Genomic DNA, 12,803 nt, shown 5'->3' with positions numbered 1-12,803 from the left:
AAGGACGAGGAGCAAAAAAAATCCTTTTTAAAATAATTATTATAATGTTTAGTAGTTATAATGTACATGGACAGTGCTATGCATGTGTGTAAGTGTGTATATGTTTGTGTGTATCTATGCTGTGTTACAATACTCTTATATTCAGTATAACAGGTGTACACAGCTGCTTATCTTTTGCATAATGATACAGAATGCTCCTCATATACAGTATTTCATTCCACCCTTAATTCGATTAACAAAACAAATGTGTGGGAAGATTGGGTGGCCATGTAGTGTGTGTGTATATATATATATAAATCACCATGACAAGCAAAAAGATATTGCCTGTGATATGCATGATTAAATGATTAAACATAAAGAAAACCTCAAATCTGATTTGGTCATTTTGGTTTTGAGTAATTTGGCTCAAGCCTCTACTAAATGTGGGACTCAATGATCTAAGTGTCCCACATCACATAGAGTTAATTTGTGTTATAACTTTACACACGAAGATAATTATCCAAATCCAAAATTGGAAAACAGCTCTCAGTTGGTGGTGACACTTGATATATTTACACCACTTCTCTCTGCCTCTCTGTGGGTGGGACTTTTGGGCAGATGTGTTAAGGATTTCAACAGCTGTGGATAACTTGCCAGTGACTGTAATAGCTTTCATCACATGTACACTTTGTAAACTGAGCTTTATACACATTCAATACAGAGATAGAATTGATCAAAACATTCCTTGTCTTCATTTTGAGATTGGATGGCACATTAACCCTCCTGTTGTCCTCGAGTCAAGGAAGGAAGGGAGGAAGAAGGAAGGAAAGGAAGGAGGAAGGAAAGAAGGGAGGGAAGAAGGAAGGGAAGAAGAAGGAAGGAAAGGAAGAAGGAAGGATGGAAAGGAAGGAGGAAGGAAAGAAGGGAGAGAGGAAAAAGGGAAGAAAAAGAAGGAAGGAAGGAAGGAAGGAAAGGAGAGAGGAATGAAGGTAGGGAAGGAAAGAAGGAAGGAAAGGAATGAAGGACAGAGGAAGGTAGGAGAGAGGGAGGAAAGAAGGAAGGAAGGAAGGAAGGAAGGAAAGAAGGACAGAGGAAAGAAGGAAGGTAATGGGGAGGAAAGAAAGAGAGAAGGAGGGAGGGAGGAATGAAGGAAAGGAAGGAAGGAAGGAAGGAAGAAGGAGGGAGGAAGGAAGGAACAGTCAAAACAGACGGGGTCAATTTGACCCAGGAGGACAACACGAAGGTTAAACTATGCAAATTGATTAAGTATGCTCCAAAAGCCAGTACTGTCTGCAAGAGAATACAATACCATTTTGCAGTTTTGCAGTCTTTCAGGAAACTGTCCTGTCCTTCCGTATAGATCAGATTCATAGACTTATGATTGGTCTAAATTGGTTGCTGGGACCACTAACAAAAACACTGACTCAAGTCTTGCTGTAATGCAATGTGACTTCACGCAACAGTGAAATATGTCACTTTAGCAAATAGCCCCATATATTGACAAACTCATTCAAGGAGTCTTTCCAGGCTGTTTTTGGTCAAAGTTGGCAAGTTGTAAAACCCAGTGGACAAACTTACGCCTTACTTTAATAGATCCACCATTTTCAGATTTGTTGGCTGTGACTATTCTATATAGAAGTTAAAAAGTAGAGTAGCTGAACAAAGACAGTAAAAAAAAACACAAACAACAAAAATCAGAGCCCCAGCGACTGGCAATTCTGTGTCATAATTTCCACACCGAGAAAAAAATGACTAAGAGCAGCTCACTGTGGTAAACTGCCGAGGCATTCAGCCCATGCCAATGCAAACCAACCTCTAGATTCCAACATGCAACCATCCAGCAGAATATGAATTAAAACAAATAACCTCAGCCTCAGCACCATTGAGCAGTGCAAATCATTATTTTGGTTTCTGATGAATGGGTCATAAAGTACATGTAAAAGATCAGGAATCCTTCTCACCTCAACTAAATCCTGCTTCCATTTCTCTTTGGCTCTTTTCCCCCTTTTTTCATATCTTTCTCTATCAACATTTTGGACATATGTGGATACAGGAATGTGTTGCATCTATTGTCTGGGCTGTCTCTGGATAATCTGGACCAATCATCTTAACATGCATGGTTTCACATAATTAGCCAGCAGGGACAGCGTTTTATCTTTTTTTTTTTTTAAAGACAATTGACAAAGAACTATAAAAGACCTGCACCACCTGCAAGATTGTCATCATTACACATTAAATACAGGTTATCCCACACAGCTGTTGACTGTCAGGACCAGATGCTTCAGCCAAGGGGCATCTAGTTTAATAATCAGTTTCAGCACAGACAAAGTAGAAAGGTCTGCTCAGTAATTCATCTGCTGTTTGTGTGTTTGTGTGACATCAGCCTGATATCTGCTGACTAGCTAGCATTAGTTAACCAGCAGGGAGGGACAAGCTGTTCAAAGTGAAATGTAGAAACCTTCCAGTCGACTCACAGTGCTTCAGCTCCAAACAAAAACAAACCAAGAGCATAAATCAGTGTGCAGAGTCATTTCTGTTAAATTCACTACAAAATAGCCAAAGACAGTTGCAGTCATCAAAAACCTGTATACTGTAGTTTGTGTGCATGTAGGATAACTAATCACATCACAATTTACAGGACTGTTGGGACTTAAAACAACTAATGTATCCAGCTACCATCAATGTTACTTTTAACTAAAAACCTTTCTGTGCTTATTGTAATCAATCAATTTTGACAATTTTGACATTTTACACATCATACAAACACAAAAATTCAAATTAATCTTAATTCAATGTACATAAAAAATGGATATAATGCCCAACCCTAAAGGCAAGTAAAGAAAATAAGCTTATAATGCACACATTTTGTTGTCAAAATCCCCCCCTCCATTTTAATGAATGCTTGCAGACACCTGCATGTGTAATAGAAAGTATTCTTTACAAGCAATCAAATACACGCTCTTGTATTCCAGTTGCTGACCTGAAACAATATTTCACAGCTAATGAAAAGTGAAAGCAGGCACTGGTTGCAAAACTTAGATCTTCAGTTGGAAAGCTATTCTTTTCCTGTGCCACTGAAAGCCTTTTATATTATCTTCTTTCTAATAAACAGGAATGATTTCAACCTCATGTGCAACATTGTCTTATCCGCTCTGTGACAGCGTAAAATTATCTGGAGCCGTAAAGACGAGAGGGACTCTCATCCCTTCCATCTCACTGAACAGGGTCCTTTGGCACAACCATATGGTGCCATTACCAAACCAGTGATTGTGTTTCCACAAGCTGATGATTCATATAGGGCCATGTTAGTGCCAGTGTAAACATTGTTAGAGGAAAGACCGTTACTGAGCTTTCTGCCACAAACTGCAACTGCTCAAAGACATCTTTGAAAAACTGTGTGGTTTTTCAGAACAAGTCTGGAGAAAAACTGAAAATCAGTGACCAGTGGTTTCATCTGAATCGACTTTTCTGTAGATGAGTGAAATAATTGGAGGTTGAAACTCTGTTTTGATCCAGAGAAACACATGCGAAAGATCATTTAATGGGGTCTTGTAGCTGAAGTGATCCTCCTGGTGAATGATCATGTTGTCGCGGTTTGCTTGACTACTTTCCAAGTGATGAACTTGGCAAGATTAAACTAAGAGTGCCGGAGCTGTGCTCCATCCCTGGTAGCTTTCTACTGTATGTGGCCAAATAAAAGGGGTGGGGGAAAGAGGATTTTTTACTGCTGTAGCAGCACACATGCTGTCGTCCCATCGATGACTCATACCATTGGCTCTGCATCTTTCCACAAGAGCCATAAAAGTCAGGGGCCTGTAATGACTTTCACATTGAGCAGCAGGGCTGTAAATACGCTCCCACTATCTGCAGCTCCTGAGTCACAGTGGAAACCACCAGCAGACTCATCTCTTCCCTTGCCCTCTGTCTCTTTTGGCCCAAACCAAGCATTGTGTGGCATCACCTAACATTGTTATTGCCCTTTCATGGTCAGGCTAAATGCTGAGCACACAGTCCATAAATCCCTTGGACTGTTGCATGTTCTACTCTGCCAAGTTAAACATCTCACAAAAAGATCTGAGGGAACAGAAGGAGTAGGAATTACATAACTCCTGGATCCCCCCTTTTAGTCTTCTAAAATGTTTAAATGTTCCCCCAGCAATGAATCTTGTGGTGACTGCAGGTTCAACAGGGTCCTCGTGGTTCTCATAGACTGTCACAAAACCAAAGAGTTGATAATGTAAAGTAAAATATAAATATTACAGGGCTATAATTAATCTCATTGATTTTAATAAAGTTAAAGTCAAATTTAAGTAAGTCATGGAGAAAGCTCAGAAATGTATTTGCTAATGAGAAACATCATATAATTAACTACGTCGCCATGCTTTTCCCTGTTTTTTATTGTTTTGTTGTTGTTGTTGTTTATAATTCCCTTATGTGAAATGCAAACAGAAATGCCCTGTTGGCAAATACTGATACTGTGAGACACCTAATTAATGTTTGAATCCAGACTGGTATTTACAGCTTACAGAGCACTGCAGGACACAGCTGACCTTCCACATAAATATTGCAAGTTTCATGATGATGGTTGTCCCTCGTTAATGTCTTCTGATGGAGTGCAGGAACAGGTTTTATTTACTTTATATCCTCCGAGGCTGGTAGTGATGATAAGATATTGTGCCTCTTAGGGCTTCTGGTAGATGTAGCTTCAGGTTTTATTTTATGGTCAAAAGGGTGAATGGGAAAGTTCCAAGTTGTTACACAGACCAAAACAACAAATCAAGGAATTTAGCTTTTCTTAAAATCTTGGTGCAACATGTTCCTAACTTTCTCCTGGCATCCTCCAGGTGTTTTGCATCAGTGACTAATTACAAGTCTGAATTGTCCACACATGTGTGATATCAGTGCTGACCCTCCAGACTCTGTCAACACACACACTCACATAGGTCTATAAAACTAAAAGACATCTCATAACACTGGTTTCTCTCCATTTAATGAAAAGAATAGGCCTGGTACAACAGGACCTTCTCACAGAACACTCTTTGATGTGTAGCAGGCACAGATCTGAATGATGAAATTAATGATGACTGAATTCCACTTCAGTTTTAGGGTCCTGCTATTGTGTCCTGGCAGTATTGTATTTGTGTAAAATATATGTATGTACAGATATATGCATATACATTTAAATATATTATCAATATATATTTGTTTTTTTAGAGAATTCCTCTAGGATACGGTAATCAATGTCCCAGTTTGTCCAAACAAATATGTGTAAAACACTAAATGTCCCTGTAATGGAAATATCCCGTAAATGTCCTAAAAATGAACAGTTACACATCAGCTACTTTCAGGGAATTAAAAAATTCTCCTGGAAATTAGTAGGAAAGTAAAGGATCTGTAAAATTAAGTATTTTTTATATTTTTGAAATATAAAAAATACAAAACAAAACTGCACATTTAAAAGTAATTGTTAGGAATTAAATTTATTAAGATTATTTGTAAATTAACAACCAAATATGAAACAACAACTCAACCAAGTTTTTTCCCCATTTTTTCTTGTATACATTGTACCAAATTACACCATCGATCCTGTAAACAAATGACCTGTTAAATACCTGCAAATGACTCCCAGGAAATTTGTATAAAATGAAGGTAAAATAAAATATTACGATGCAATACAGTATCTTGCTGTCATGCATGTGGCTGTTCTGCGAAGTGTCAAGAACACAGTGAGATCTTGGATATTGGTTAGATTTCCAGAGTTGTGTTGGATTATGTCAATCATATCACATAATAATGGAGCAGTATGCTAAGACACATGACAAAACCAAGGCCAAAGCCGCCTTGAAGAAAACTAACCCCAAATAACCCAATCATACAACAAGCTTTCCCTGAGATCTGCAAATGAATGCAGAACAATCTATTAGTGGTAACTGCTTGCAATCATGTCAATTATAGCAGTTTATGATGTCCACTTATGCAAATTGTATTGTGTTTATGTTCCATGAATCACACCTAACTGCAGAATTTCAGAAATAATTTTAACAGCCTGTTATGAAGTCTCTTTCCACAAATGAGTTCTACATTCATGTACAACTGTGCATGTAAAAGTTCCCATTGGGCCTTCCAACAATAAACAGGGACCAGAACTCACTGATTATATGCTGTCTTCTTTGTGCCAGCGAAAAACAAAACAAAACTGAGAAAAAAACACAAATGCACATTTAACCCAAACAAAGTCTGAAAACTATTAGCTATGGGGGCAAGAGATAGCGGCTTATCCACACCGACTGTGACTCCTCAAGGCCCTTGACCTCCAGTTAAGGTAAAGTTACAAGAGGAATTAATCTAAATCTGAATAGTGAGAAAATCAGACTAAAAACATACTCTGAGAAGAAGAGTATTTTCTATCTGCATTCTTGAGATTCTTTCAAAGGCGGCAGATGGTCTCAGTCTGAAACCCTTAAAGCGTGTGTAGAGTCTGCTATGAATATGGCGTAGTGTGATTGAAACCCTTTAGGGTGATTGTGTAATCCAAATAACGAGTGTTAGTGACCAAGTAAATATGTGAAGTCACATTAAAGCAGTTTTAAATTGTTTTGCAAGTAGTTTTGAATGCCTCGACTACATACAGTTTAGAAGATAATTCTGATTTATTGCAGCTAATGGTTCAAAGTTCAAGTTCAAAGAAGCCAACATTTCTATAGGTATAAAACTATTGTCACCCCTTGCAGACACACAGCTCAATTTTAGGATTATTGTTTTAAACATCTGGATTAACAGACTGATCTTCTTGTTCATCATTGACCTATTGTACTTACAATAGTTGTGCACACTCACAGTTTGTCTGTGCGGTCACATTTCAGGTGCACTCGCTCTGTTTGACCTCCATATGAAGTCATTTAGATAATCTGGCTAATCTGTTGAGTGCAACGTGATAACAACCAATTGTAAGACCCAAGTTGAAATAAAGTGTAATTATACTTTAATGATGTTAAGCATTTCCCAGACTCTGTCATGTCTAAAAACACTTCCTTATGTTCAGTATTGTAGTGTTTAGAAGCTGAAGGAGTGTAGAGATATAGTAGACAGATATATGTCTCTAATCAGTCATCAAGGCTGTGTTAGAATCATGGGCTAAAAATATCTTTACAAAGAATATTATGGAGAATAGTTTTATCACACAATCAATAACAAAATCATCTCATCAATAATAATAATTACACCAATCACTTGTCTTTCATCTGCTGAGGGAGGAAAGTTTCTCTGCACCAACCTTTAATCTGAGTTTAAGGTTTGTACCTACGAGCTGGATTTGTGACATCACAACTACACTCATGGAGCCAATTGTAGTCCAGTGTGTAAATTATAAAAGTGTGACGCTGAAACTTGAAGCCTACAGTGAGAAGGAGAATGAAAGAGCAAAGAGTAGGGTGAGGATGAGAATGAAGACTTAACAATGAAGAAGAAGAGCAACCCAGTAGTTCAACAAATATTTACATATTAACAGATTCTGAGTTTTTATATGAGGGAGAAGGAAAATATGCTGTTTTCAGGATTTTTAACAAGGTACTTTTTTGTGGAAAAAACTTATTCTGAGTAAATTACCTAGATATGACCCAACACATGACTGGAGGGGATCTTTAATAAATGATTCATATTTTGGGTGGTGTAGAAGATGACCATGCAGGAAAATATTTTACTTCCAACATCTTTTTGTCTAATATGATGCCTTGGTCAGCGGCTTTTCATTTGGGTCAGCTCCATGTGTCTAAAAGATGAGCAAAAAAACCAAAAAACAAACTTGTGTATGACACCAAATACTAAGGGTCGTCAAATTTCATGTTGAGAATTTTATCACATACTTGAGAAAATGAGTGTTTGGTACTATGAGAATAACAAATAAGGCTCTGTTTACTGTTTTTTTTCCCTCACCATTATTTGATCAAGAACATAAAAAACTGACATAAAAAAAGCACATTTAAAAGCTGTTTAAAGCCATCTTTTTGCCACTTTCTTAATCTCCATTTAGTTTTTTTTCCACTCCTTGCTGTGATACTTTCATCAGACAGCAGTAAAACTTAAGTTCAACCTGCTCCTCAGTCCCGGTCTGACAGGAAAACATTCTTTCCATCCTGAGTCAGCTGTGTGAAAAGGGATTTTCTTTTTTTTTTTTAACTAAAGAATACAGGAGGGAATACTGATAACAAGTCCCATCATTGCCATTGGTCCCATTATCCCAGTCTGTATATGACATAAACAGCAGAGCCCTCTAAATCATGGTTTCATATAAAAGTACACTACAGACATTAAGCTTGTGCCACAGCTACTAACTTTACAAATTAGACTGCAACAACAAGCTGCATTAGGTACCCTCTGTTAGTTAGGGATATTGTATTTTCCACAAATGGAAACAATAATGCTAACAAAGAGGGACAGAAATCATAGAAAACAACAACAGCTTTCTTTTGAGCAGCTTCCTATGTCAGTTTAAGTTTTTGTCTTGACAATATTAAGTCCAGATTGCCAACAGTATGAACTCACATGTCTGCACACCCTCTGGAAGTGGTTTTGTTGACTTGTTTCTTAATAGCATCAGCCTGTAGTCCAGATTTTTTCTCTCTATTGGATTTCCTGAAGCAGCAAACCTTGCATAATGTATCTTCTATGAGTTTAGAGTTAAGTGTATGCATAGTGTTTTCTGTTCATTGTGATTATGGAGATTCATTCTTGACATTGGGACATTTAGCACACTTTTACACACAGTATTAACGTGTCTGGATATATTGTCCTGATTAGAAAAACCATGCATATATTATAGAGACTGCATACTAGACTCAAAGGTGGTGCCCATTCACTCTCCGGGTGCATAAGACAAAAAAGTAACAATGTTTAACCTTCCTGTCGTCCTCCCACGTCAAATTGACCCCGTCTGTTTTGACTGTTCCTTCTGTCATCCCTTCCTTCCTTCCGTCTGTCCTCCCTCCCTCCTTCTCTCTTTCTTTCCTTTCTCTCGCTTTCCTCCCTCCATCCTCCTTTCTTCCTTCCTTCTATCCTTTCTTCCTTCCTTCCTTTCCTTCCTCCTTTCCTTCTTTTCTATGTCCTTCTTTCCTTCCTTCCTCACTTCCTCTTGTCCTTTCTCCCTTCCTCCCTCCTTCCTTCTTTCCTCCCTCCCTCCCTCCTACCTTCCTTCCTTCCTTCCTTCTTTCCTCCGTCCTTCCTTCTTTCCTCCATCCATCCTTCCTTCCTTCCCTCCTTTCCTCCCTTCTTTCCTCCCTCCCTCCTACTTTCCTTCCTTCCTTCTTTCCTACGTCCTTCCTTTCTCTCTCCCTCCTACCTCCCTTCCTTCCTTCCTTTCTTTCCTCCCTTCCTTCTTTCCTTTCCTCCCCTCCTCCTTCCTCCCTTCCTTCCTTGACTCGAGGACAACAGGAGAGTTAAAATCACTTTTCAGGAAAATATTTACAAATATAAAAACCAACACATATAAAAAAAGTATGAGGGATAATAAGATACCTTGTATAACTGACCTTGTTTGCACTTTGAGGTGTTCTGTCAAAAGTTTTACAGATGTCTCGTTTATAGCGGTGGTCTACAAGGAAAGTGTTTTTTTAAACCATGGGGGACTTTTTTTATTGCTATACCACATGGAGGCAAGGCTGAATGGCTCCAGCCATACGAAAAAACGCTTTCTAATGTAAGGCATAAATGCCCACAACACATTGTGATAGGAAGCAGCCTCGCAGACCATATTGTTTTATTTATTGTTAAGTTTTGTTTTTTTCTGATGAATTTATGCAGATGTGATTCAAACAAGATGTCACCAAAGCACATACTGTAAGCTGCAGAAGTTCAAACATGCTTTTTTTCTTGTGCAGCTGTGGTGCTTCAACCTAGACATGGGAATTTAAGCTTGCAATTGAAAGACTCCATAGTGATTGCCATACTTATTTCATTAACTACAATTCCCATGGCCCAAGACAATTTCAAAAACGCCCAGCTGGAAAAATATGAGTGACAATCTGGTATACTGTTGACATTTCATTCATTGTGCATAGTATTAGATTGGGCCTTCAAATTGTTTTTCAAAGACATCAAGCTGAAAAGTTAACAGAACATCATTTCCTTTTCATTCCAGTTGATTACTTCTCATCATCATTTGTGTGTCTGTATATTGAAAAAACATTTCTCTCAGCGCAGCCAATAAAAAGCTCTGATTTAAAGTGGCACACCGATTAGGCTAACAGCACTGAAGTCAGTTTCCTGCAGCAGAAGATGGGTTTGCAGTTAGTGAGCAAGGAAATGCTGAACAAAGCTCTACAACTCTACACTTTAGAAACTGGCAGAACCACAGTTTCATTTTCTCAATAAACCTTGAGGAGTAGAGACAGAGTAGGAAAGTGACAACCTGCAGAAACACTGAATGAGGAGGAGTGAATATCAACTGTCTTACATCAAAAAATAACCGGCTGTTTGGCAACAATAAACAAAAAATGTGTTGGTGGTGTGATGTTACCTGATGCCCCATTTCCTGTCTCTCTTCTGGTTGACTCCTACTTTCAAATATCCAGAGAATTCAGAGAGAGTGAAAAATAATAACATGGGACATGGAGCCTGTGGCCAGCTTCAAACCACAATGAGATGTTTTGGACGATCCATTGGGAAGACAAGTTATACAGTCCAAGATAGTGAGTGAAAGAAACATACAGTGCACGGACGTATGATATGATTGGGAAAAAGCTTAGGAATGCACTGATGAGTCTTTTTGCATTTGTTTATTATAATAATTCCTTTAGACCTTCAGACCTCCTTAGAAGATGATACTGGCTTTCTTTTATGGTTTCTTACTGTCAACAATGCCCATGAAGACCAATACAAACAAAGTGTTAGCTTGCCTCTAAATAATATACTGTATATAGAAACTCTACCCCCTCAGCAATCACTACTGAATATGTAAATCTCCAAGAACAAAGCCAAAATATATTGTTTCATACCAGTCTGATGTTATGGTTTAATCTTTGCCATGTTAATCATCTTAGTTTAGAAAGCTAGCATGCTAACGTTCAGTAAGTTAACACAAAGTACAGCTGCGGCTGAAGGGAATGTTATTAGTTTTGCAGGCATTTGGTCAAAAACCAAAGTATATCTGAAACTACCAATTATTTTTATGATTAAATAATCTGCTGCATGTTTTCTTGATTAGTTGTTTTGACTATAAAATGTCTTAAAATGTTTTGCTTGGTCTGATAAGCATTCCAAAAGCCAAAGAAATTCATTTTACTATCATACATGATACAGAAAGCTTCAGACCATCACATTCAAGAAGCACATTTTTGGCAGTTTTACTCAAAGTTGCAGGCAAATAAAATTAATGATGACCAGATGATGGTGTTAGGAGAAAAGCTGGTCACCAGGTCATGATTAATGATCAGTTTTGGGAAAATTAGTCAGCTGCTTAACACTGACTCATTTACAGGTTAAATCGATGAATGTTAATTGTCCTAATAGTTGTTTGTTTTTTGCCAGTTTTCATGTTCATGTTAATGCATTGATTTGTGTATTAATTTATTATATATGCAAAATCACAATGTCAACCTCATGGTGGTGCAAGAGGAAAAGTTAGAGGGTCACTAACTCATTAGGAATCATTGTATAGGAAACATGAACCCTAAGAAAAATGTCCATCTAGAGTGTTGGATCAACAGGCCAATATCACAATCTACGAAACCATGCTGCTAGTGTGGCTAAAAAAAGCTCAGAAATGTTATTTAAACAATATAGGCCATTTTTGGGGTCCCTATTTCATCAACAAATTGGTACACATTTGGTGCTCTGGTGAGTATTTCAGCAGCCTAACAGTTTGTGTGTGGTTGACTCAAAAATAAACTACAGTGCATGTGTTCATGATAATGGAGGAAAGTGTCACGCAGTGCAGCTGTGTGACTGACAGCCTGTTTTTAATAGTTCCTGCACTACGGAGCTTTGTCATAGAGGAATAAGATATAACTAATTCAATACTTTTCAATAAGATTGATTAATGTTTCCTTTTTATGAAATTTTACTGAAAAAATACAGAATATTTCCATTTATTCTTCAAAAGTTAAGTGTTTTTCTTTAGCCTTCTGATACTCTACCAAGAGCAAACATCAAGTATGAGAGCTAAAATAAAGGTTCCTTTGATCTAAGGAATCATGGCGGATAAATAAGACAAACTAATAGTTAAATAGACAGTGAAGAGTACTTTCCTCTGGCTGAGGCTTTCATAGTGTTAGAGATATCTCTGCTGCATGCTTAAACCATTTCACTCTCTCAGCACTATATTTTCCAGAAGTATTACATAACATCAAAAGAATGTTAATTTAAAAAATGTTTTTGGTGTTAAGAGATCATTTATTTTTAACTTTGTGTTTTTATTTTATTTTAAGTAAGTGCAGACTTTAAAGCTGTATAAAATAAAAACATGCTCTTGTGCATTCTCACTATACTCTGCCATTGATCTGTATTCATTTCCCTCACTTAATTTCCTCTGCAATTATACACAGTCTAAAGGTGACGTCCATAAGAGGAGGACATGTATAAATGGTACATGGTGGACTTATAAAAGACCCACTCAGCTTTGGCTGGCAGCAGGACCTTTTAAGCCAAGTCAAGTCCTGCTGGATATCTCAACTTTTAATGGTGGATTAGGAAATCTCCAGGACGATGGCCCGTGGCCATTATCTGGGAACTCCTACTGAGGTCACAGGGCTTGAAAAACAGCTGCAATGAAAAACTGCATCTAATTCTCTGTTTATGGGATCAATCTTTAAATTGTGTTGGTTCTCATGAGC

The sequence above is a fragment of the Scomber japonicus genome, chromosome 11 (genome assembly GCF_027409825.1).
Source record: "Scomber japonicus isolate fScoJap1 chromosome 11, fScoJap1.pri, whole genome shotgun sequence".
Classification (NCBI taxonomy): domain Eukaryota; kingdom Metazoa; phylum Chordata; class Actinopteri; order Scombriformes; family Scombridae; genus Scomber; species Scomber japonicus.
Note: the sequence above shows the minus strand (reverse complement) of the source record.